Source organism: Hydra vulgaris, chromosome 02 (assembly GCF_038396675.1).
Source record: "Hydra vulgaris chromosome 02, alternate assembly HydraT2T_AEP".
Classification (NCBI taxonomy): domain Eukaryota; kingdom Metazoa; phylum Cnidaria; class Hydrozoa; order Anthoathecata; family Hydridae; genus Hydra; species Hydra vulgaris.
Window position 1 is genome coordinate 21,058,466 of NC_088921.1, and position 27,681 is coordinate 21,086,146.

General features: G+C 34.5%; 1 non-coding gene and 7 pseudogenes across 1 annotated transcript; all 8 read left to right on the forward strand.

The window, feature by feature from the left end:
* Nucleotides 1-1,397: 1,397 nt before the first annotated feature.
* On the forward strand, nt 1,398-1,610 carry LOC136077328 (U2 spliceosomal RNA; annotated as a pseudogene).
* A 5,423-nt stretch (nt 1,611-7,033) lies between these two features.
* On the forward strand, nt 7,034-7,221 carry LOC136077320 (U2 spliceosomal RNA). The gene has a single exon (XR_010637018.1). It is a non-coding gene; the product is annotated as a U2 spliceosomal RNA (small nuclear RNA).
* Nucleotides 7,222-12,426: 5,205 nt separating this feature from the next.
* Nucleotides 12,427-12,675, forward strand: LOC136077409 (U2 spliceosomal RNA; annotated as a pseudogene).
* Nucleotides 12,676-18,489: 5,814 nt separating this feature from the next.
* On the forward strand, nt 18,490-18,702 carry LOC136077289 (U2 spliceosomal RNA; annotated as a pseudogene).
* A 174-nt stretch (nt 18,703-18,876) lies between these two features.
* Nucleotides 18,877-19,014, forward strand: LOC136077586 (U2 spliceosomal RNA; annotated as a pseudogene).
* A 1,703-nt stretch (nt 19,015-20,717) lies between these two features.
* LOC136077304 (U2 spliceosomal RNA) lies at nt 20,718-20,927 on the forward strand (annotated as a pseudogene).
* Nucleotides 20,928-26,382: 5,455 nt separating this feature from the next.
* LOC136077389 (U2 spliceosomal RNA) lies at nt 26,383-26,555 on the forward strand (annotated as a pseudogene).
* A 174-nt stretch (nt 26,556-26,729) lies between these two features.
* LOC136077474 (U2 spliceosomal RNA) lies at nt 26,730-26,887 on the forward strand (annotated as a pseudogene).
* Nucleotides 26,888-27,681: the final 794 nt, after the last annotated feature.

Below are 27,681 nucleotides of genomic sequence, written 5' to 3' on the forward strand. Positions count from 1 at the left end.
AACAAAAATGTTTCAACATCAACTGGTGCAACGCCACCGGCATCAAAATTTTAGGAATAACCTTCCACACCGACCTAGCTTACACCGCTAGCGTGAATTGGAAGAAAGCCGTTGAAAGCTTTAGGAAAAAAATCAAAAGCTTCAAATACCGGAACATATCTTTGAGATGCAAGGGTGTTTTTGTAAACACTCTTGCACTCTCAAAGGTATGGTTCGTGGCCAACGGCTTCCCAATCAGCGAAACAATTTCTAAACAAATAAAAAAAGAAATATCCGCGTACCTCTGGCAAAGCGAATACGCGCATTCATTAAAATATGACATCTTAAATATACCCATTAATAAAGGAGGACTAGGCATCCTTGATACCAAAAATCAGTGCTTAGCCCTCCGAACCAAAAATATTTTTTTAATAAAGGAACAAGATAACTCTCACGAGTCTTGTTTCATCCAAAACTACTATTTAGCCCACCACCTAACTAGAAGAGCAAAAACCAATTACCCCCAATGGTTGTTTCTAACCAGAAACAACTTTCCAAAATCAATTAATGACCTTCCCTTTTACTACAAAGATGTTGTTGAGATAATTAAAACCAACGATAAAATTTTTGAAATAAAAACCAACACCAACAAGTACCAAGAAAGTCAAATTATCAATAAATACTGAAACCCTTACACAAAATCAAAACAGTAAAAAAACTAACAATGAAGAAGACGTAGAGGAAGAAGTTAACATACCATCCGAAGAAATAAATATAGACCAAGCGATAGAAAACCATTACTATGATAATAGACACGTAAGAAAAGAAATTGATGTATCCGGAGTTGAACTACCAAAAGAATTTGAAACCATGAGTTACCACGATTTATGGTGTTTTAACGCAAACTTTTTTAACGGTTTTAACAAAAATAGGTGCAGTGAAGAAGATCTGAAAAGGTATGTTCGATATCGAAGAGCTGAGTACGAAAAAGAAAAACTTGAAAGACGACAGGAATATGAAGAACAAAAATTAGCAAAACGAAAGTTATATGAAGAAGAAAAAATAGCTAGACGGAAGGCAATGGAGGATGCTAAACGAGAACAAAGTCAAAATCCAAAAACTTTTATAAATAACCGAGACGAATGGTATTGAAAAATGTCTCAGAAAAACAAAAATAAAAAATAAAAAAGCATTTAGAATTACAAAATTAAATTTAAAAAAAAATAAATAATAAAAATTATAAAACCATACTAAAACCAAACAAATATCTTTACTTATCTTAAAACATATATATAAAACTTTATTATAAATGGCTTTGTAGCTACATTAATTACCTTTAATTAGGCAATAAAAAATATTTACATTTCCAAACAAATAAAAAATAAACCTATCTTCTAGGGCCCTGTGTAAGTCTGGTTTCAGCTTCAGGTCACTCTAGTTGGTTGGTAAAAAAAAAAAAAAAAAAAAAAAAAAAGTATCTGTTCTTATCAGTTTAATATCTGGTACGCCGGCACAGTCCGGCTCATATATTAATCTGATTTTTGGCATTAGGTCATGGGATCATAGGTTTACCTTGCCCTGACCACGGGTTGCCTCGGCTTTGCACTACTGCTGAGCGCGGCCCAGATTGGAAAAAAGAAAATATCTTCACTTTCAGAGTGTCTAACATCGCTAATGGTCTCAGCTGCTGCTGCTGATGATGCTGCTGATGATGACGACGACGAAAATGATTAGACGTTCTAATTCAAACCACAAGTACATTGTTGAAGACGGCGTCAGTCCGACTATGTCTGCAGTGTTCAGTTATCGCTTCTCGGCCTAATGGCTAAGATCGGGTACCGGTTTTAGAGGAGACAGCGTTCTTTATATAAATACCTATGAGTATTTATAATTTCTAAGGCTTATTGGCTTATAGTATAGTTTAGTATAGTTTTTCACATTAATTTGTTATAAATCAAACTAGTTTTTTTTTACTACTAGCCTCTAGTGTTTTTATACGCTAGTGACTTTATATAATTATAACACCAAAAATGTTAAAACCTGCGCAAGAAAATATGGATTTTAACGCAATCGGGAGTATGACGCGTTCATATGCCCAAGTTATAAAACCAACACAACCAAAACAACATCTTAGGCAATTAAATAAGACTTTACTTAGTGAACTACAACACCAGTTGAACATCGAAGATGTGCTTATAGCTTTAGAGGAAAACGAATTAGATAAGGATATTGATGGAGTTCAGCTAATAAGGAATGATTCAATTATTGAATTAACATTAAAAAATGACAAAACAAAAAACAAACTGCTAGAAATGGGACTGGATATTAAAGGTTTCCACCATCGCTTTACTAATTCAACCCCTACCAGACATCCGAGCGAGCGTGTTACTGTGTCTGTGTTGGGTCTACCTCTAGAATATAAAGGATTTATTGTCGGGGAAGCTTTGGAGAAGTTAGGCCACGGGAAACATATCTACTCCCGATCCGTAATGAAAGCAACTCCAAAGAACAAAACTCAATACTACACGGGTATTTTAACAGCGGTTATGGATAAAATCGAAAAACCCATACCCAAAATTATTGAAATAGAGGGATATAAAGTTAGAATCATATATACTGGACAGGAAAACAACCCTGCTATGAAAAATAATCCCACAAATAGCACTTATAATGTTAATAATAAAGATGAACCTAAATTAACTGGGACGGAGATCAAAAACCAACTAACCTCCCAAAATGAAACCACTGAGTGTATAACAATAAACGAAAAAGAAAAAGAAAATTATATAAACACAAAGGAGTCTGGGGAAAACCTCCAACCTGAAAAAACAAATCTAAACTTTGAATATAAAATGCCTAAATACGATAACAATCTTACTCAAAGCATGGATGTGATACAAAGCAAAAAGCTTAATCTTGAAATTAATGAAAATAAGAAAATGGAAGAAGTAGACACACCCCGTCCAGAAATTAACCAAAATGAAGATATGGAACAAGATGAAACTTGCGTAGATGCCCAAGAAAAGGCACTGAAAAGAAAAACAACTCAGCTTGACTCAAAAATGTTAACTTTAAAAAAATCCAATATAGACTCTAATATTAATTCGGAAAGGAAATGTCCCGAAACAAACCCAAAATATGAACACATGATTAGTACCCAATATCAAATAAATAATAATAATAAACTAAATGATATGGAAATATAAAATTTAAAAAAATATATATATATATATTTATACAAATAAAAATATAAAACTTTTAAAAGCCAATAAAAATAAAAAATCCATAAAAAACAAAATAAAAAAAATAAAAAAAAATTTAGGTTTTAGTCATGGCAATCAAAATTATCTCTTTTAATGTAAACGGTTTAAATAATGATTGTAAGAGACACAATGTTATAAATTTTTTCCTAAATGTAGACTGCGACCTGATATGTATGCAAGAAACTCACTGCACCATAGAAAAACAAAACCTTTGGACAAAGGAATGGAAAGCTAAAAGTGGAGGTTCTGTCAATATGGAACAACGGAAATGCAAAGGAACGTGGTGTAGCGATCCTTAGTAAACATGAAAGCCCTTTTAGTGAAATCTCTCGTGACAAAAATGGAAGGATCCTAGCAGCTAACGTCAAACTTAATAAACTGTATATAAGGATAATAAATATTTACTGACCTAACGAGCCTCAGGAAAAAGAAATCTTCTTCGGCTCATTAAATAAACATGTCCGAAACTCTAACTTTCTTTTTTCTCGTTGGAGACTTTAACATGGTCGAAAACCCATTCCTTGATAGAGATGGAGGGAGCCGAGCTAAATAAAAACAATACCCTAGGGAAAGTTAATTTAAACAATTTTACTGAAAACCACAACTTAATAGATCTATTTCGTAAAACGAACCCTATAAAAAAAGAATACACATTTGAAAAGAAAGATAAGTCCTATAGGAGTCGTATTGATCGAATCTATAGTTCAGTAAACAAGAAAACACAAATAAAAATTAGTATTATTGACCCGAAACTAAGTGACCATCGAGCTTTGCTTTGCCAATACCCTGCGGAAACATATAATGAAAAAGGTCCAGGTTACTGGCATCTAAACACAACTTTACTAACAGATAGCCAGTTTAAGGAGAACCTTAAACTTGATTTTGAAAAATTTAAAGAAGAAAAACATCTATATGAGAATAGTAACCAATGGTGGGACATAGTGAAACATCAAATTAAATCCGTAGCAATTGGCATCTCATCCATAAAACAAAAAGAAAAATATCGAAAAAAATTTTTACCTTGAAAGAATGATTGAGTCTGAAAAACAAAACCTAAACCCAAACAAAGAAAAAATTAAACAACTTAAAACTGAACTGAAAGAGCTCTCTTTTCACGATGGTATATTTATAAGAACAAAGCAAACAATAATTGAAGATAATGAAAAACCGTCTAGAATTCTATTTCATTTGGAAAGAAACAATCAAATTAAAAAAACAATTACAGAAATCAAAAATGATGACCACTTATACACCGATACTGAAAATATTCTTAAGTTAACAAGAAAATACTATAAAACCCTATTTAAAAAACAAGAACTCTGCATAAAAAAACAAAAATCTTTCCTGTCATGCATTAACAACCCCTTAACTAAAGAGCAAAACGCTTATCTGAACATCGACTTCAGCAAAGAAGAGCTTCTAAATGCAGCATTATCTCTAAAAAGGAAAAACCCCCGGTATAGATGGACTTCCTGTAGAGTTGTACCAAGAGTACTGGGACATCTATGGGGAAGAATTCACTCAACTTGCAAACAAAAATATTTTCGAAACAAGTGATGGACTTTCCTGGTCACAAAGATCAGCTCTAATATGCCTCTTACCAAAAGGTGGAGATCTATCAGATTTAAAGAACTGGCGTCCAATATCTTTGCTATGTAGTGATTACAAAATTATCACCAAAGCCTTAGCCATAAGATTATCAAAAGTTCTGAACACTATTCTTGGCACCTCACAAACATGCTCCGTTCCTGGCCGGAATATATTCTCTAACATATTTCTGGTCAGAGACCTTATTCAATACACAAATGATAAAAACATCAAAAGCTTTATTCTTACAATAGATCAAGAAAAAGCTTTTGATAAAATTGATCGAAACTTTCTAATACAAGTTTTAGAAAAATATAATTTAGGAAAAAAATTCACAAATGCAATAAAACAAACGCTAAAAAATAACCAATCGTTAATATATAACAACGGGTTTATGAGTAAACCATTCCCAATCAATAAAGGTGTCAGGCAGGGTGATCCAATATCCTTAATGCTGTACTGCATGGCTGTCGAACCTTTAGCGATTCGATTAAGAAACAATCAAAAAATAGATGGTATTCCACTGCCTGGTACTAAATTCAAACTAAAAGTTATGCAATACGCTGATGATACCACAATGTTCATGAGTAGCTCGAATTCAGTAATTGAAGCTTTCAAAACACTAGATCAATTCCAGGAAGCTTCCGGATCTAATATAAATAAAACTAAAACCAAAGCACTGGCACTAGGAGGCTTCAATTACTTAGAATACGAAAACACAACTACTGCTTTAATGCAAACCAACTTTAACATTAATTGGTCGAATTTGTATGGTATAAAAATATTAGGTATACACTTCCATACTGACCTTGCATATACGGCCAACATAAATTGGAATATGGCCTTTGAAAATTTTCAAAAAAAAGCAAAATCCTTTAAATACCGCAATGTTTCCCTCAGATGCAAAGCAATATTCCTAAACACGCTAGCTCTGTCTAAAATTTGGTTCGTTGCAAATGTTTTTCCGACAAATATAATAACACTTAAACAAATAAAAAAAACAATATCAGCTTATATTTGGCAGAGTGAACACGCCGAACCAATTAAAAGAGACATCCTTAATTTACCAACAGATATTGGTGGACTTGGAATTCTAGACACAGAAAGGCAATGTCTAGCCCTGAGAATGAAGCACGCTTTAAACATGAAAGAATGTCAAAATCCACACGAACTCTACTACATACAAAATTACTTCTTAGCATACTCTTTTACTAAATTTGCCAAACTATATTATCCCCAATGGTTATTCCTAACAGAAAACAAATTTCCGAAATCCCTACAAGACCCACCATTCTACTATAAAGATATTATAGACACCTTTAAACTATCAAACGAAATATTTAAAATCAACAAAATAACATCAAAAAATCTATATATCCACTTGCTGAAAGCAGAAGATAACCCAAGCATCAAAAAAGTACAAATAAAATGGGAAGTTAAACTTCAAAGGAACCTACCTTGGAAAAAAATATGGCTACAAAACTTTAAATCATATGCACAAGGCCCGTGCAAAAACACACTTTGGAGAATTCTGACAGACTCGTTACCAACTTTTGAAAAAATAAAAAAGTGGAACAAAAATGAGGACGAGGAAACACAGCCTGTAAAGTTTGTGGTAAAAATGAGGACACATGCACCCCTTCATTTCATGTAAGATCGCAAGAAGTGTGTGGCTAGCTTTCAAAAACATTTACGAAAAACTTATCCCAGAACAAAAGTTTAACACAGTTCATACAGTTTTTGTAATTAAACACAGAAAACCTACCAAAAAACAACTTTACAGCAAAAATTGTAACAACACTAACAAATATAATCACCGGGACTATGAGGAAGCTAGAAACAAAAATGTGAAAGAAAAAAAAAACACAACATCAAAAACAATAATAGCAAAAATTAAAAACGAAATTAAATATTTATGGGAAATCAAATACAATAAATATGTCAAAATTAAACAAATCAACATATTCAATGACACATTCTGTATGAATAATGCAATAAGCAATATAAATAATAACTCTCTGGTCTTCACCATTTAGATAAATAAAAACTCTACAAATGTCAAGATATAAATAAATAAAGTTTCTTACACCATCTTAATAAATGAAAGTACAACTAATGTCACATCAAATAGTTACATTATATACATCCTATAGAATGTATTCACAATTTAATAAAAAATAAAACTTAACAAGCGACATAACAAAATAATTGAAAAAAAAAAAAAAAAAAAAAAAAGTATCTGTTCTTATCAGTTTAATATCTGGTACGCCGGCACAGTCCGGCTCATATATTAATCTGATTTTTGGCATTAGGTCATGGGATCATAGGTTTACCTTGCCCTGACCACGGGTTGCCTCGGCTTTGCACTACTGCTGAGCGCGGCCCAGATTGGAAAAAAGAAAATATCTTCACTTTCAGAGTGTCTAACATCGCTAATGGTCTCAGCTGCTGCTGCTGATGATGCTGCTGATGATGACGACGACGAAAATGATTAGACGTTCTAATTCAAACGACAAGTACATTGTTGAAGACGGCGTCAGTCCGACTATGTCTGCAGTGTTCAGTTATCGCTTCTCGGCCTAATGGCTAAGATCCTCTGGTGTTAGTTTGAGACAGCGACTATAATAAAAGGTCTATTGGCCTTATATATAGTACTAGTATAGCTTAATATAGTTTTGTATAGTTACGGTGCCCTATCCACGGGTTGCTTACTCCTAATAAGTAATAGGTTAACTCGACGTCATTATTAGTTGTAAGTGATAATAGATTTAAAAAAATCCACTCTTGATATGGAAAATATTATAAATAATAACATATTGGAAATACGCAGAACAACTGCTGCATCTAAAAGCTACGCCCAAGTAGCTACAGGAGAAAGTAATGTTAATTTAAAACCATTAAAAAATACCTTACTTTGCTCATTAAATACTACAGCCAATGTAGAAGATATACTTGCTGCTCTGGAAGAGCAAGACTTAGATGTTGACCTTTTTGGTCTTCAAGTTATTAGAGGAGGAAAGATGGTAGAAATTGTCATGAAGGATGACAAGTCGAAAAATACTCTTCTTGAAAAGGGGTTAAACATTAAAGGGGAACACTATCGCCTTTTTAATTCAAAACCAAACCGAACACCTAGAACGCCAACAACCCAAAGAAGAACGGTCTCGATCTTCGGTCTTCCACTTGAGTGTGTAGAGATTGGTGCAGGCGAAGAATTAGAAAACTTTGGATATGGTAAACACATATCCACAAGACCTCTAATGAAAAAAACTCAAAAAAACAAGATTGAATATTACTCTGGTATTCTACTTGTAGTATTGGAAAATATGCCTAAGCCAATACCAACCCACATAACCTTAAAAGGGTATAAAGTTAAAATAATCCACAGCGGTCAAGAAGGGTATATACCACAAAAAAAAAAGAATTCATTTGAAGAAAGTGAATATAAAAAAAAAGATAATACAAATAAAGAAAATTCAACTAATGAAATCCTAAGTACTAATTTTGAAGTAACTAGGATCGAAAAAGATCTAGATGTTGCAGCCACTGAAACTGACGTCCACTTTCAAACAAATGAAATTAAGGTCAATTCAACTAATATAATTGAAACACAAACTATGGAACAGGATATTGAAAATGAAGTGTATATTCATCAAGAACAAGAAGTAAAACAAAGTATACTATATGAGAACGAATTTATGGGTGAAGAGAATCCATCAGAAGCAATAGATGCAGACACGAACTCATTGCAGGAAGTAGGTACTAATGATAACAATAAAAAGAGAAAAAATAACACTGAGAAAAACAAATACACTGAATCTAAACGATCCAATAAGGAATCACTAAATCTTGAAAAATTTAGTGAAAAACAAAAAAACTAAAAATAAAAATAAAAATATAAAACATAAAACCAAACAAAAATATAAAATTCAAAAATATAATAAAAATAAAAACAAAAACTAAACAAAAAAATAAAAACACTTTAGTTAAAAATGGCTTTAAATATCTACACACTCAATGTAAATGGTCTAAATGACAATTCTAAACGTGTGAAAATAATGAATTGTCTAAAAAATACCGACAGCGATGTTATATGCATACAGGAAACGCATTGTACCCAAGAAAACATGCCTAAATGGGCATTGGAATGGAGCAATATCACAGGTGGTTCGTCTCTGTGGAATAATGGTACAAACAAAGAACGCGGTGTTGCAATACTCACAAAAAATATAATCAATTTCGATCAAGTAAAGCATGATAAAAATGGAAGAATACTATCAACGAACATCAATATAGATAACACCATTATTAGAATAATCAACATATACGGTCCAAATAGCCCTTCAGATAAAGAAAATTTTTTTCAATCTATCGAAAAACATGTCAAAGTATCGGACAGCCTGTTTCTTGTAGGAGACTTCAACATGGTCAAAACCCAACTCTAGACAGATTTGGAGGCGACCTCTACAATAAAAATAACACACTTGGATCCCATAAACCTTAGAGCAATTATAGAAAAATACAATTTAATAGACTACTATAGAAAACTAAACCCTAAAGGAACTGATTTTACTTATGCAAAAACTGATGGATCCGTCAAAAGTAGGATAGACAGGATATATAGCCAAACAAATGATAGGACTATCTACAAATATGCAATCATTGAAACCTACTTGAGCGACCACAAAGCCTTCTGCCTCTATCAAATGACTAAAAAACCAAATAAAAAAGGACTCGGATACTGGCACTTGAATGTAACCCTCTTAGAGGATGAAATATTTATAAAAAATGTAGTAAATGAATTTGAGAGATTCGTGAAAACAAAACACTCTTACGAAAACTTAAACCAATGGTGGGAAATTTTTAAGTACCAAATTAAAGAAAATGCAATCACTAGGTCCACAGAAATTAACAAAACCAAAAAAGAGTATCAAAAACAACTAGAAAAAAAACTTAAAACCGAATATAAAAATGAAATAAAAGATATCGAAAAGATAAAATCCATAAAAAATGAAATAAACATGCTTAGTATTAATCGTGGAGTGTTTATAAGAACCAAACAGCAAGTTGTTGAGGAAGGTGAAACCCCATCAAAGGCGCCTTTTTCATTGGAAAAAACTAATCAGAAAAAAAAAACAATCGAGGAAATTAATGAAAACAACACCTTATACAAAGAAACTGCTTGTATTAATAAAGTCATTAGAAAGTACTACAAAACCTTATATAAAGAAAATAACCTTGACGAAGCAAAACAAATCAACCTCCTGAATAATATAAAAAATCCCCTTAAAAATTACGAAAATGCCTTCTTAAATACATACCTGACTAAAGAAGAACTGCTTAATGCAGCTAATTCTCTTGCAAAGTCAAAAACACCAGGTATCGATGGTATTCCGGTAGAGTTTTATCAAAGCTTCTGGAATATAATTAAAAATAAATTACCCATATTGTAAATAAAAACCTCTTTAACGAAAAAGCCGAATTGTCATGGTCACAAGACTCCAGCCATAATAAGTCTACTCCCAAAAGAGGGAGATCTAAAACAACTTAAGAACTGGAGACCAATTTCCTTGTTATGTGCTGATTACAAGATCATCACTAAGGCCCTTGCAATTCGGCTATCAAAGGTTCTTGAGAAAATACTAGAACCATCGCAAACCTGCTCTGTTCCTAATCGTACAATCTTTTCAAATATCTTCCTAGCTAGGGATCTAATAGAGTATACCAATCAGAAGAGTAGAAAAAGTTTTATTATATCAATTGACCAAGAGAAGGCATTTGATAAACTTGATCGAAAATTTCTTTTTAAAGTAATTGAGCGTTTTAATTTTGGTTGTATGTTTACAAGAGCCTTAAAACAAACGCTCAAAAATACACAATCCCTTATTATAAACAATGGGCACCTAAGCAAACCTTTCAAAGTTAATAGAGGAGTAAGGCAAGGTGACCCTATATCACTTATGCTTTACTGTATTGCGGCAGAGACCCTGTCTCTATCAATAAAAGAGAATCAAAATATCGATGGAATTAAAATACCTGGAAATAATATTCCTCTCAAAATTTTGCAATATGCAGATGACACAATGATCACTGCACAAAATATCTCATCCATCGATGAAATTTTTAAAGAAATAGCAAACTTTGAACTTGCCACTGGGTCAAACATAAACAAGGCAAAATCAAAAGCTCTGGCACTTGGAGGCTTTGACCATCTGGCATATAAAAACTACATAAATAAAGGATTTTATAAAGATCATGGTATAAACTGGGTCAATCATACCGGCTTAAGAATACTAGGCATAACATTTAATACTGACCTTGCTTATTCAGCAACAATAAATTGGAAAGAAACTGTAGAAAAATTAAAAAAAAAACACTAGAATCTTTAAATACAGAAACGTATCACTGAGATGCAAAGGAATTTTTTTAAATACCCTGGCACTTTCGAAGATATGGTACTTAGCTAACGTTTTCCCACTAAATAAAATCTTTGAAAATAAAATAAAAAAAGAAATCTCGATCTACTTGTGGCAAAGTGAATATGCCGAGCCCATCAAGCGCGACATTCTTTACCTTCCAACTATAAATGGAGGTTTAGGACTAATTGATCCAGCTAAACAAAGTATCTCACTCAGGATAAAACATCTTCTACAGATGCAACATGTCGAAAACCCTCATGAAAGCCTTTACCTCCAAAAATACTTACTTGCCACCTCGCTACTAAAACTTGCAAACCAAAGTTATAAACAATGGAAATTTTTAACACTAAATAATTATCCTAAAACATTAAACAGTCCTCCCTTCTATTATCGTGATATTGTAGATGTCCTAAAAAAAAATGAACACCTATTCCTACTAATAAAAAAATCGTCGCGCAACATATATAAGACACTCTTTAAATAATGAAAATAATACTTACATAAAAAAAGTACAAACATATTGGGAAGATAAATTGCAAAAACAACTGCCTTGGAGAACCATATGGCTAAGATCTTTTAACTCGTATGCCCAAGGCCCAAGTCAAAATACTCAGTGGAGAATGTTACAAAATAGTCTTCCAACAATGGAAAAACTACGGCTATGGAGGAAGAATAGAGGACGAGGTAGTTCACTCTGTAGGACTTGTGGTCTACCAGAAACAACGCTGCATCCCTTTACATCCTGTAAGATAGCGAGGACAGTGTGGAGCAAACTAAAAGTAGTATACAAAACATTGCAACCAACGCAACCATTTAATATAGTCCATACCGTTCTATTCACTGATATCGACGAATTTAATTGGAACAACATAAAGGCAAAAATAATAACGACCATCACAAATATCACTACTACGGAGCTATGGAGAGCACGAAATATGAAAATAAAAGAAAATAAAACCATAAAACCAAAAACCATAGTTGAAAATATAAAACGAGAACTAAAGTACATATGGGATGTAAAATATAAAAAACATCAAAGATTGAATGACATAAAAAACTTCCATAAAAAATACTCCCTTAACAATGCAATAAGTAGGCAAACTCTGACAAGTTAGTTTTTAATCTATAAAGCAATAAGATGTGATCTCAACTTCTCGTTTTTTCGATTTCCTCGCATTTCCGCTTTTCGTTTATGTTTTGATCACCAAAAATAAAAATTAAGTATAAGTTAAAAAATTAAAAATAAAAACCAAAAAAAAAAAAAAAAAAAAAAAAAAAGTATCTGTTCTTATCAGTTTAATATCTGGTACGCCGGCACAGTCCGGCTCATATATTAATCTGATTTTTGGCATTAGGTCATGGGATCATAGTTCCCTGACCACGGGTTGCCTCGGCTTTGCACTACTGCTGAGCGCGGCCCAGATTGGAAAAAAGAAAATATCTTCACTTTCAGAGTGTCTAACATCGCTAATGGTCTCAGCTGCTGCTGCTGATGATGCTGCTGATGATGACGACGACGAAAATGATTAGACGTTCTAATTCAAATTACAAGTACATTGTTGAAGACGGCGTCAGTCCGACTATGTCTGCAGTGTTCAGTTATCGCTTCTCGGCCTAATGGCTAAGATCTCTATATGTTCTTTTTTATAGCGGAGACAGCGATTTAGAAAGTGGAAATTGTTTTAGTGTGTTTTTAATATTATCAAGGAGTTACTTGTTTTTTTTGGTTTTTTAATGGAGTTCACTCTTATTGAGCAATCTAAAGACCTACTCGACAAAATGGAAAAAGTTGCGAAAGGCGAAATAACAGTTGAAGATGTCAATATGGGATACAGCTCCGACGACAAAGATGCGGAAGATTCGGACGAGGAGATTCGTCGACGGATGCAGGCGAAAGCTCTGCCAAAAAATTCAAAACCATTCGACAAAATTGTGGTTTTGGCGGACGGAGAGAAGACTCCAAAACCAATTCAGGCGGAAGCTCTGCCCAAAAATTCAATATCTGCGGACCTTAACGGACCAATCTTAAAAAAAAGTTACGCTAGCGCAACGAAATCTTCGACTAAAGACGCGAAAACAAATTATACTACCGAAATGAAAAAGGTTCTACCTAAAACACTCTTATGCAGGCTGCAAAGAAAAACTACAATAAATGAAATTTTGTTTGCCTTAGAAAATGAAGGTATGGCAGCCGATCTGGAAGGTCTGCAGTTGATACATGGTAATACTGTTTTGGAGATTGTCATGAGGACGGAGACAACAAGGAACCTTCTTATTGAGAGAGGACTTGTTGTTAACCGTCTGCATCACACCTTCTACAAATCAAATCCTGAAAGAGCGCCGACCTCCAGAATCCATGTATCTGTGTTTGGCCTTCCAATCGAGGATAAAAATTTGATCGTCGGAAAAACTCTTGAGCGATTGGGTTATGGCAAGCATGTGTATACAAAGCCTGTCATGAGGAAAACTCCCGTGAGTGGATTACTCTACTACTCGGGAATCCTTGTGGCGGTGATGGAAGACATGCCGGGACCCATTCCAACACATCTGAACATAGACGGCTACAACGTCAGAATTCAGCACAACAACCAGACTGGGCAATCTCCAACAGCAACAATAGCACAGCCCTTAACCTTAATGAACAAAGATCAACCGACCCAAGAAATAACCACAATTCCGGCCGACCACATAGTTGACGAACTACCTACAAATATGGAGACAGCACCTCTATCGTCTGAAACACCCTGCACAACCCAACCGATAGTTACCTCTACAGTTACTCCTGACCCACCTTCTTCACCAACCAAAGAAGAGTCCTCTGAAATCCTTCCCACCGATTTCCAAGATACCCATAGCGACCAAGGCATGACTGATGAATCACCAAGCAGTGGAGATGAGAATATCGAAGAAGACGGAGCTGGAGATGACGGAGGGGCATACCAGGAAGTAAACCGAAAAAGAAAAAACCAACGAAAAGCGAATAGAGAAGCAAGAGCGAAGAGAAGAACAGCTCAAGGAAACGTTAAGCACCGGCTTGGGCTGCGGTGAGAGTCTTTTAATTTTTTATTTTATTTACTTCTTCACGAAATTTGTTTTTATTAATAGCCAACCTAAGTGTGTGATTTTATATTTTTAATAAGAATTTCTTTTGTTTAATTCAATCTTATAAAAAAACTTTGTCATGAAAAATGGAAGTAAGAATTCTAACGCTGAACGTGAATGGTCTCCAAACCGAGACCAAACGTAACAAAATATTTCGATTCCTCAAAAATTCGGACTATGACGTGATATGCTTGCAAGAAACGCATAGTACCGAAGAAAGCAACAACAAATGGAGTTTAGAATGGAAACACCAAACAAATGGTAGCTCTATTTGGAATAACGGAAACCAAAAAGAGCGGGGTGTTGCCATTCTATCTAAAAATGAACATATATTTAACGAAATTAGCCAAGACGACAGCGGGAGAATTCTTGCTGCCAATTTCTCTCTAAAACAAACAATAATAAGAATAATTAATATATACGGACCCAATGATCCGCAACATAAGGAAAACTTTTTTAAACAGGTTAAAAAGCACGCGCGAGGATCGGATTATATGATCCTCGCGGGTGACTTTAACATGGTTGAAAACCCCCATTTAGACAGGGAGGGAGGGGATCTCTTTAACAAAAATAATACTCTGGGTAGAGTCAATTTGAGATACTTTTGCGAAAAGTTTGATTTAGTTGACGTATTTCGCAAGAGTAATCCAAACAAAGTTGACTTTACCTATGAAAAGCCAGACAAAAGTTTCAAAAGTAGAATCGATAGAATTTATGTTCCTTTGACGACCTCGAGGAACTGTGAATGCGCCATAATAGAGAACATACTGAGTGATCACAGAGCCTTCGGCTGCACTCTTATACTCGATAACAAGAGTGAGAGAGGCCCGGGCTTTTGGCACCTAAATGTTTCTCTATTAAGCGACCACGCTTTTAAAACTAAACTGAAAAGCGATTTTGAACAAGAAAAAAATAATAAAAACAATTACCTCAATAGCAATCAATGGTGGGATATTACAAAATCCCGCATAAAGTTGATTGCTATAGAAACATCTAAAAGAAAAAAGCGCGAGCTAAAACGCAAACAAAATAACATTCGAAAACAAATTGAAATTGAAAACCAAAAACCAGAAAGAGACTTGGAAACACTTGAAGACCTAAAATCTGAGCTTCAAGAACTCGTCTGCGACGGGGGCGTCTTCGTCAGAACGAAGCAAACCCTGGCAGAGGAGGGCGAAAAACCTTCCAAAGCTCTCTTTCATATGGAAAAAAATAACCAAAAGAAAAAAGTGATAAACCAAATTAAAGATGGCGATGTCATGCAAACGGACACCGTTCATATAATAGAAACAATCAGAAAATTTTACAAAAACTTATACAAAGCAAAAAAGCTGAATACAGAAAAGCAAAACCAATTTTTAAAAAACATTACGAGTTCGCTCTCGGATAATCAAAATGCGTTTTTAAACATCCCGTTTAGCAGTGAGGAGCTTTTAAACGCGGCCATGTCTTTAAACAAAGGCAAAACACCAGGGATAGACGGCCTCCCAGTAGAATTCTATCAAGAATGCTGGGATGTTTACGGAGAAGAACTAACCGTTCTCATGAACGCTAACGTCTTCGAAGTAAACAACGAGCTGTCATGGTCCCAAAGAACGGCGCTGATAAGTCTTCTTCCTAAAGAGGGAGACCTAACTGCGCTGCAGAACTGGCGACCGATATCCCTGCTGTGCGCGGACTATAAAATAGCCACAAAAGCCCTCGCCTTGAGGCTATCAAAGGTACTCAATACTATCCTCGGACCGTCGCAAACGTGCTCGGTACCGGGAAGAAACATATTCTCCAACATTTGTCTGGTTAGAGATTTAATACAATATACTAACGAGAAAAACATCGATGGTGTCCTGATTACAATTGACCAGGAAAAAGCCTTCGACAAAATCGACAGGAGCTTCCTGGTCAAAACACTTCAAAAATTCAATCTAGGCAAAAAATTTATTAGCGCCATTGAACAAACAATGAAAAATACCCAATCTATTATTTTGAATAACGGCTACATGAGCAAGCCGTTCAGTATAAGCAGAGGAGTTCGCCAAGGCGACCCGATATCCCTTATGCTTTACTGCCTGGTTGTGGAGTCGCTGGCCCTAGACATCAGAAACAATCCTGATGTGGACGGCATTCCTCTTCCAGGAACTAAAAACAAACTAAAAGTCTCCCAATATGCAGATGACACCACGATGTTCCTGAGGAACCCGATGTCGATTGAATGCGTTTTTAAAACGCTAGACGACTTCGAGGAAGCCTCAGGCTCAAACATAAACAAAAACAAAACCAAAGGCCTGGCGTTGGGTGGCTTCAATCACATCCACTACGAAAACACAGCCAGAGTGTTGAAACAAAAATGTTTCAACATCAACTGGTGCAACGCCACCGGCATAAAAATTTTAGGAATAACCTTCCACACCGACCTAGCTTACACCGCTAGCGTGAACTGGAAGAAAGCCGTTGAAAGCTTTAGGAAAAAAATCAAAAGCTTCAAATACCGGAACATATCTTTGAGATGCAAGGGTGTTTTTGTAAACACTCTTGCACTCTCAAAGGTATGGTTCGTGGCCAACGGCTTCCCAATCAGCGAGGCAATTTCCAAACAAATAAAAAAAGAAATATCCGCGTACCTCTGGCAAAGCGAATACGCGCAACCATTAAAATATGACATCTTAAATATACCCATTGATAAAGGAGGACTAGGCATCCTTGATACCAAAAATCAGTGCTTAGCCCTCCGAACCAAAAATATTTTTTTAATAAAGGAACAAGAAAACTCTCACGAGTCTTGTTTCATCCAAAACTACTATTTAGCCCACCACCTAACTAGAAGAGCAAAAACCAATTACCCCCAATGGTTGTTTCTAACCAGAAACAACTTTCCAAAATCAATTAATGACCTTCCCTTTTACTACAAAGATGTTGTTGAGATAATTAAAAGCAACGATAAAATTTTTGAAATAAAAACTAAAAACTCTAAAAACATATATGCGATTGTCAGCAAATTTGGCGAAAACATACACATCCAAAAAATACAAATGGCATGGGATGCAAAGCTTCAAAAATCACTTCCGTGGAAAAAAATATGGGAGAGAAGTTTTAAATCCTATGCCAGCGGACCTAGCAAAAACGTCCTCTGGAGAATACTAACAAACTCGCTTCCGACTCTTGAAAAGATTCAGAGTTGGAGGAAAAACAGAGGACGGGGAAACGCTAACTGCAAAACCTGCGGTGCAGTGGAAAACACGTTACACCCGTTTATCCACTGCAAGAAAGCTAGATCGGTATGGAAGGCTTTCAAAAACGTTTATGAAAAGCTCATAACAGAGCAAAACTTTAACATAGTTCGTGCGGTCTTTCTGACAAATATAGACCACTTGTCAAAGAAGGACCACACTGCGAAAATAGCTTCAACCCTGGCCCACGTAATAACTTCAAAGTTATGGTGGGCCAGAAACATGAAATTAAAAGAAAACAAAATTATACCCTCTGCAAGAGTTGTAGAGGTCATTAAAAAAGAAATTAGAAACATCTGGAAGATAAATTACAACACATATTTAAGGAAAAACAATGTGGAAATGTTTCATGAACAGTTTTCAATCAACAGCGCGATAAGCGATAAGAATACCCAAAACCTTGTGTTCCTTGTTTAAGGAAGAAATTTCAACCATGTCTTGATTATTCTGTAGATTTGTAAACTCTTTTTAATTAACAATCAAACGAAAAAGCATGTCCCCAGCAGCCGTTGCGGTGTGACGGACATGCTAATATTTTTTAAGTGCCAGGCTTAATGGCCAGCAATATGTATTATAAACACACGATGTACGAACATGTCCTGCAAAACCCGGTGGTTTTAATGGATGTGTGAATTTTTTTTAACAGCCTGGGTTAATAACCAGACATATATATTTTAAATGGCAATATCTGTTATTTTGTTTATACTTTCCTAAGAATTGTTGTGGTATTATTTCGAATTTGTTTTCTTCGCTTTTTTTCATTTTCGCTTTTCGTTTTAGTAATACCCACAACAAAAATATAAATAAATAAAGAAAAGAGCATAAAATTAACAATTTAAATCAAACGAAACTTATTAAATACTTTATATTTTACAAGATTTTTCCCCCCACCATGTAAATATACTCCTGTTGTATATACTTTATATTGAAATATATGTAATTATCACAAAAAAAAAAAAAAAAAAAAAAAAGTATCTGTTCTTATCAGTTTAATATCTGGTACGCCGGCACAGTCCGGCTCATATATTAATCTGATTTTTGGCATTAGGTCATGGGATCATAGGTTTACCTTGCCCTGACCACGGGTTGCCTCGGCTTTGCACTACTGCTGAGCGCGGCCCAGATTGGAAAAAAGAAAATATCTTCACTTTCAGAGTGTCTAACATCGCTAATGGTCTCAGCTGCTGCTGCTGATGATGCTGCTGATGATGACGACGACGAAAATGATTAGACGTTCTAATTCAAACCACAAGTACATTGTTGAAGACGGCGTCAGTCCGACTATGTCTGCAGTGTTCAGTTATCGCTTCTCGGCCTAATGGCTAAGATCAAGTGTAGTATGTGTTTTTGATTCTTAGTCATAAGGTATCTAATTGAGCTAGTGATTGCTCTTGGTGAGGTCTACGTGCCTCTTAGTGTTTATTAAGAAGTTTACCCTACCTCTACAACGGGTTGCCTGTAAGGCAACTTTAGTTTGTTGAAGGTTGTGTGAACTATTAGAGTGTTTTTGAGTGACCGAGAGGAAAAAGAGTAGTTAGTACACGTAGTGTATTACTAGTATGGATACAAATTCATTAGAAATTGATACGGACAACATAGGCAGTATTGCCACCACTAAAAGCTATTGTCAAGCTATTAAATCATCGAACCAACCGATTAAGTACAGCGTTTTAAGTAGGACTCTTTTGTGTCATAAGACTCAAAATTGTTCAGAGCTTGATATTCTGTCGGCTATTGAAGATGCAGGTCTAGATGATGATCTGGAGGGATTCCAGATTATTCGTAACGGAACTATGATTGAGCTGGTCATGAAATCCGACAGAGCAAAATCGTTGCTCCAAGATAAAGGTCTTTGTGTTAACGGTGTAATACATCGTTTTCATAACTCAACTCCAACTCGAAATATTAGCAAACGTATTGCGGTATCCGTTATTGGATTACCTCTAGAAAAAAAGGAGTTTCCAGTCGGGAAAGCGCTTGAAGACTTAGGCTATGGTAAACATATTCACACAAGACCAGTGTTTAAAAAAACACCAAAGAATAAAACACCGTACTTTTCTGGCATTTTAGTTGTCATTATTGACAACATCTTAAAACCAATTCCTCGAAACCTAAGACTAAGGGGATATAATCTTAGAATCGTCTATACAGGACAAGATCAACCAAAAGCTAATCTAAACGAAACACAAAAAACACCATTAACTGATAGAGTAGAGAAGGAATCAACGGATAGTAAAATCGGACCTGAAATAGAGAAAAAAGAACTAAATGAAACATTAATTAATAAAGAAAAATCAACTGTAAACATAGAAACAGCGGAACCAATAAAGGTAGCAAATCCAAATGATTTAGCACCTCAAAGTACTAAAAGTGAAAACAATATCACAACTGAAAGAGGTGTTATGGATAATATATCAACAGAAGATTTAGAAGAAGGAGAAATTACCATACTTGAAGAACTTGAGGACATGAACCATTTAGAAATAGTAGAATTTAACTGGAAAGCTTTTAAAAATTTTGACAGATATAACTGCTCCGAAGAAGAATTAAATAAACTAAAGAGGTATAAAAAGGCTGAGTGGGACGAGTACGAGTCAGAGCGTCGTAACTACAGAGCACTAGAAAAAAAGCAACAAAGAAAAGGGATGTTGACGCCAATTTCTTTTAAAGCTATGGATTCAGGCGAAATGTATTCTTATAATAAAAAAGAATTTAAAAACTATTACGAAGAAGACTATTCAACTGATGATGAAGAAAAATACGTAGCACATAAAAAAGCGGAATGGGATCAACGAAGAAAAGAATTTACTATGTTTATTAAAGACCACGAAAAAAAACAAAAGGAAAGACAGAATAAATTACAACTAAATCTAATAAAAAAAGAGAAAAGGCAAAAACTGATTGAATAAACTATAACCTATTTTAATTATATATTAAACTATTCCAAAACGTATTACAAATATAATAAAACAAAATAATAACTGTAACAATTGTTATTAAGTCATCTCCTAGAGATACTTTCTAAACTCTTAATAACTCAGTAAAACTAAAATAAAATGAAAACAAAAATAAAAATATAAAACACAAAAACAAAATATAAAACCATAAAATTTAAATAATAAACAAAAAATATAAAATTAAAACTGCCTTCTAACGCCTTGGACTAGTAGGTAGTTAAAAAAAAAAAAAAAAAAAAGTATCTGTTCTTATCAGTTTAATATCTGGTACGCCGGCACAGTCCGGCTCATATATTAATCTGATTTTTGGCATTAGGTCATGGGATCATAGGTTTACCTTGCCCTGACCACGGGTTGCCTCGGCTTTGCACTACTGCTGAGCGCGGCCCAGATTGGAAAAAAGAAAATATCTTCACTTTCAGAGTGTCTAACATCGCTAATGGTCTCAGCTGCTGCTGCTGATGATGCTGCTGATGATGACGACGACGAAAATGATTAGACGTTCTAATTCAAACCACAAGTACATTGTTGAAGACGGCGTCAGTCCGACTATGTCTGCAGTGTTCAGTTATCGCTTCTCGGCCTAATGGCTAAGATCTCTTGGTGTAACCTTGCGATTTATTAGCATTTGGACGAGCCTGTGACCTTTAATAGTGAGACTAGCGAGTATTGAGGATTTAGTGGGTATTGAGGACTTATAAGTGGTGTGAGGGGCGTACTGAGTGATAAAGTGTATATTGAGAGTTCTTGTGCTCTTAATTTTAATTTCCAAAGGTATTAATAAAATCCTAGTAGATGGATAATTCTTTGGAAGAAATCCATGTATCTGAAATAGAAAACCCTAATGACGATTCCCCGGTGGACTTAGGTCCGATTAACGAGGAAATAAATAATATAATAACGCAGGAAAGGAGCTATGCTCATGCTGCATCTTTAAAAGGAAAAACATTAACAAAAGACTACTTTAAGCTTGACAACACACTTTTATGTAAGCTTTCGTTAAAAACTTCTCTTCGTGATGTTCTATGTTCTCTTGAAAAAGAAAACCTAGATGAAGAGCTTGAAGGAGCTCAACTGTTAAGAAAAGGAGAACTTCTGGAGGTAGTAATGAAAACTGATAAGGCCAAAAATAGGCTACTAGAAAGAGGTCTGACCATCAACGGCTTTCATCAGCGATTCTTTTATTCGACTCCTAGACGAGAGCCGAGCACACGTGTTTACGTGTCAATACTAGGCCTACCAATAGCTGCTAAACTGGCTCAGATTGGGAAAGACCTTGAAGAAGAGGGGTACGGAAAACATCTAAAAACATACCCTTATATGAAAGCAACCCCAACTAAAGGAACGCTGTACTTTTCTGGGACACTAATGGTTGTTATGGATAAATTATATAAAGATATCCCAAGGTTTATAAAATTAAGGGGCTATTACGTAAGAGCTATTTATACAGGACAGCCTTTCAAAGAAAAGGCAGAAATAAATATCACAACCCCAACCGAAACAAGCTCTGCAGAACCGCTTCATAAAGAAACAAGGACAACCAATGACAAACCTGAACAACAAGAACCTGAATTAATACCCAAGAGTCCCGAAGAACCAGCAAAATTGAAAATAGGCGAAGTTTCTAAAAACCCACCAGATCAAAAAAAAATAAAACAAAACGAGACAAGCTCATTAAAAATAATAAAAGAAATCAATCAAAGCGACGCTTGTGAAATGGAGGATGATTCTGTTGATGACGGATTTACGGAAGTAAATAATAATAAAAATAAAAAAAGAAAACCTTCTGATGAAAAAATAAAAATTCCAGACCCTAAAAGAACCAACATAATGACGAACCTGTATAGAGGAGAATCCAAAAGCCAAATAAAATATAAATATTTACAAAATTTAAATAAAGTTAAAAACCAGGTAGAAATACCAAACAAAAACCAAACAAAAATATAAAACGAAAAACCAAATAAAAATATAAAACTGAAAAACCAAATAAAAATATAAAACTTTAAACCAAATAAAAATATAAAACAAAAATCCAAACAAAAATATAAAATGTGAAAATCAAATAAATAAAACAAAATCAAAAACAATTGATGTAAAAATGGCTTTTAACATTTGCACTTTCAATGTAAACGGTCTAAATGACAATAATAAACGCTGGAAAGTTATGAATTTTCTTAAGAATACAGACAGTGATGTTATATGTATACAAGAAACTCACTGCACTCAAGAAAATATGTCTAAATGGACGAAAGAATGGAATAAAATAACATCTGGTTCATCAATATGGAATAATGGCACAAATAAGGAACGTGGTGTTGCAATACTCACAAAACATAATACTAATTTTCAACAAGTTAAGCAAGATAAAAATGGAAGAATAATATCAACAAACATCCATATAAACAATACTAATATTAGAGTAATCAACATCTACGGTCCTAACAACCCATCAGAAAAAGAAAATTTCTATCTCATCGTTGAAAAACATGTCAAACCATCAGATAGCCTGTTTCTGGTGGGGGACTTCAACATGGTTGAAGCACCATCACTTGACAGGTATGGCGGAGACCAATTTAATAAAAATAATACTTTAGGATCTCAAAATCTTAAAACAATCCTAGAAAAATATGAGTTAATAGATTTCTATAGATATAATAATCCTAAAGGAACAGAATACACATACGAAAAAAGTGATGGGTCTGTCAAAAGTAGGATCGACAGAATATATAGCCAAATTAATGAAAGAAATGTATACAAATATGTCATCCTTGAATCCAGCTTGAGTGACCACAAAGCCTACGTACTCCATCAACTAAATAAAAACCAAAATAAAAAAGGCTTAGGTTACTGGCATTTTAACGTTTCACTCTTAGAAGATGAAAACTTCAGAAATAAGATAACTAATGACTTTGAAAGTTTCAAAGAAACAAAACACTGTTATGAGAGCTCAAATCAATGGTGGGAAATTTTCAAATATCAAATAAAAGAAATTGCAATAACAAGATCAACAGAGATTAACCTAACTAAAAAAGAACATAAAAAACAATTAGAGATAACACTAAAAAAAGAACTAGAAAAAGAAATAAAAAATAAAGAAAAGATAAAATCCATTAAAAGTGAAATAAATTTGCTGAATATTAATCGGGGGATCTTTATAAGAACTAAACAACAAATTATAGAGGAAGGGGAAACGCCATCAAAAATGCTATTCTCTCTTGAAAAAAACAATCAGAAAAAAAAAACAATAACTGAAGTTATTGAGAACAATATCTCTTATAAAGAAACTAACTGCATTAATAATGTCATCCGAAAGTATTACAAAAATCTTTACAAAGAAAGTAATTTAGATGAAACGAAACAAAATAATCTCCTTAAAAACATAACTAAACCACTAAATGAAGATGAAAATGTGTACTTAAATGAATACCTGACAAAAGATGAACTCCTTGCTGCGGCTAACACCCTCGCAAAATCAAAAACACCAGGAATCGATGGTATTCCAGTAGAGTTCTACCAAAGTTTCTGGGACATAATCGGAACTGAATTTACCAATTTAGTAAATGAAAACATCTTCAATGAAAATAAAGAACTAACGTGGTCACAAAGAACAGCCATAATAAGCCTTCTCCCAAAAGATGGAGACCTGAAACTATTGAAAAACTGGAGACCAATTTCTTTGTTGTGTGCCGATTACAAGATCATCACTAAAGCTCTTGCAATTCGGCTATCAAAAGTCCTTCATAAAATATTAGAACCGTCGCAAACCTGTTCGGTCCCAAATCGTACAATTTTCTCGAATATTTTCCTAGCTAGGGATCTTATAGAGTATACTAACCAAAAAAATAGAAAAAGTTTCATCATATCTATAGACCAGGAAAAAGCGTTCGATAAACTAGATCGAAACTTCCTTTTCAAAGTAATTGAGCGTTTTAACTTAGGTTGTAACTTTACTAGAGCTCTAAAGCAAACGCTAAAGAATACCCAATCTATTATTATAAATAATGGACACCTAAGCAAACCCTTTAAAATAAACAGAGGAGTAAGGCAAGGTGATCCTATATCACTTATGTTGTACTGTATTGCGGTGGAAACCCTGTCGTTATCTATAAAAAAGAACCCTAATATTGATGGTATTCTTATACCTGGAAATGTAAAACCCCTTAAGATCATGCAATATGCAGATGACACAATGGTTACCGGTCAAAATATCTCGTCCATTGATGAAATTTTTAGGGAAATAGAATATTTTGAACTTGCCACCGGGTCAAATATAAACAAGGCCAAATCAAAAGCCCTGGCACTTGGAGGCTTTGATCACCTCGCATATAAAAGTTACACAAAAAAAGGCTTTTATAAGGATCACGGTATAGCCTGGGTCAATCATAGCGGCCTGAAAATACTAGGAGTTACATTTAATACAGACCTGGCATACTCAGCTACACAAAATTGGAAAGAAATAATAAATAAATTCAAAAACCAAACTAAAATCTTTAAATATAGGAACGTATCCTTGAAATGCAAAGGAACTTTCTTAAATACCCTGGCACTTTCAAAGATATGGTATCTAGCCAACATATTTCCTTTGAATAAAATATTCGAAAACAAAATAAAAAAAGAGATTTCAATTTATTTGTGGCAAAGTGAGTTTGCTGAACCTGTTAAGCGGGACATACTTTACCTTCCTACTAAAAACGGAGGTTTAGGAATACTCGATCCAGCAAAACAAAGTCTGGCCCTTAGGATAAAACACCTATTACAGATACAACACTATGAAAACCCACATGAAAGCCACTACTTCCAAAAATACCTACTAGCCACCTCACTTTTAAAAATGGCAAACCAAAGGTATCAACAGTGGAAGTTTCTAACCCAAAATAACTACTCTAAAACAATAAACAACCCTCCTTTCTATTATCGCGATGTTGTAGACATCCTTAAAAAAAATGATAATCTATTCTTATTAATAAATAAATCGTCTAAAAATATATATTAGACACTATTATAGAATGAAAATAACACTCACATAAAGAAAGTGCAAACATACTGGGAGGTAAAATTTCAAAAGCAACTACCTTGGAGAACTATATGGCTTAGAGCTTTTAACTCTTATGCCCAAGGACCAAGTCAGAATACTCAGTGGAGAATGCTGCAAAACAGTCTCCCAACCAAGGAAAAGCTACAAACATGGAGAAAAAACAGAGGAAGAGCTAGCCCACTCTGTAGTACCTGTGGTCTACTGGAAACAACATTGCACCCTTTTACATCGTGTAGAATAGCAAGGACAGTGTGGACCAAACTTAAAACAGTGTACAAAACATTGCAACCAACGCAACCCTTTAATATAGTCCATACTGTCCTCTTGACTGATATCAATGGTTCCAAATATAACAACAATAAAGCAAAAATTATAACGACTATAACAAATATCACTACTACAGAGCTGTGGAGAGCAAGAAATATGAAAATAAAAGAAAACAAAATCGTAACAGCAAAAACAATTGTAGAAAACATAAAACGAGAAATCAAGTACATATGGAACATAAAATATAATAAATATCGAAAACAAAATGACATAGAGAACTTTCATAATATATATTCAATAAATAATGCAATTAGTCAAGCCAATTCGGATCTACTAATCTTCAATTTATAGACCATAATTGCAAGTGATCTCGATTTTTCGTTTTTTTTTATCATTTTTTTCGCATTTTGTTCCTTGTTTGTTCTTGTTTTTTTTTTTATAATATGATCACTTTAAAAACAAAATCTTAAAGAAAATAAAAAAATATATATGTTAAAACACAATAAAACTTACAAAAAAAAAAAAAAAAAAAAACAAAAAAAAAAAAAAAAAAAAAAAAAAAAAAGTATCTGTTCTTATCAGTTTAATATCTGGTACGCCGGCACAGTCCGGCTCATATATTAATCTGATTTTTGGCATTAGGTCATGGGATCATAGGTTTACCTTGCCCTGACCACGGGTTGCCTCGGCTTTGCACTACTGCTGAGCGCGGCCCAGATTGGAAAAAAGAAAATATCTTCACTTTCAGAGTGTCTAACATCGCTAATGGTCTCAGCTGCTGCTGCTGATGATGCTGCTGATGATGACGACGACGAAAATGATTAGACGTTCTAATTCAAACCACAAGTACATTGTTGAAGACGGCGTCAGTCCGACTATGTCTGCAGTGTTCAGTTATCGCTTCTCGGCCTAATGGCTAAGATCAAGTGTAGTATCTGTTCTTGATTCTTGATCTTGGTCATACAACTGAGCTAGTGATCACCTTTAGTGAGGTCTACGTGCCTCATTAGTGATTGCTAAGGGTTTACCTTACCCCTTCAACGGGTTGCCGGTACGGCAATTTTAGATTGGAGTGGTTTAAGGGAGATTGAGTGTTAGTGAATATTGAGTGTGTTATGAGTGTTAGGAGGTCTACTGGCCTTCAGAGTGACAGAGAGGTTATTTATACGTTGAGTATAAACTAATCATGACTTTAAAAAGTCCATTAACGTTAAACTTACCGGACAATAATGTCCAATTTAAAAGCTATGCTCAAGCAACATCTTCGAAAACGAATGAGTTTACTAGCTTAAAAAACACACTGCTTACTAACATCGAGAAAAATATAACTCAAGACGACATTCTTACAGCAATTGAAGATGTTGAACTTGATAAAGACCTGGAAGGTTTTCAAATAATACGAAACGGGACTATGATGGAAATTGTTATGAAAACGGAAAAGGCAAAACATTTCCTTCAAGAGAAGGGGCTTACTATTAATGGTCTACACCACCGTTTTTATAATTCCACTCCTACTAGGAATATTAGTAAACGAGTGGCTGTGTCCGTGATAGGCCTTCCACTTGAAAAGAAGTTCTTTCCCGTCGGGAAAGCGTTAGAAGAGTTAGGCTATGGAAAACACATACATACTAGACCGGTGTTTAGACACACGCCTAAAAATAAGACGCCATATTATTCAGGGATAATAGTAGCTGTCATGGACAATCTTGAGCAGCCAATACCAAAGCAAATAAAACTGAATGGGTACAATGTGAGAGCAATCTATACCGGACAGGAGGAAGCAGGAAGTGTACCAAGGGAAGAAAAACCTATCGAAGATTTAAATGAAAAAGCACAACCAAGTAATGA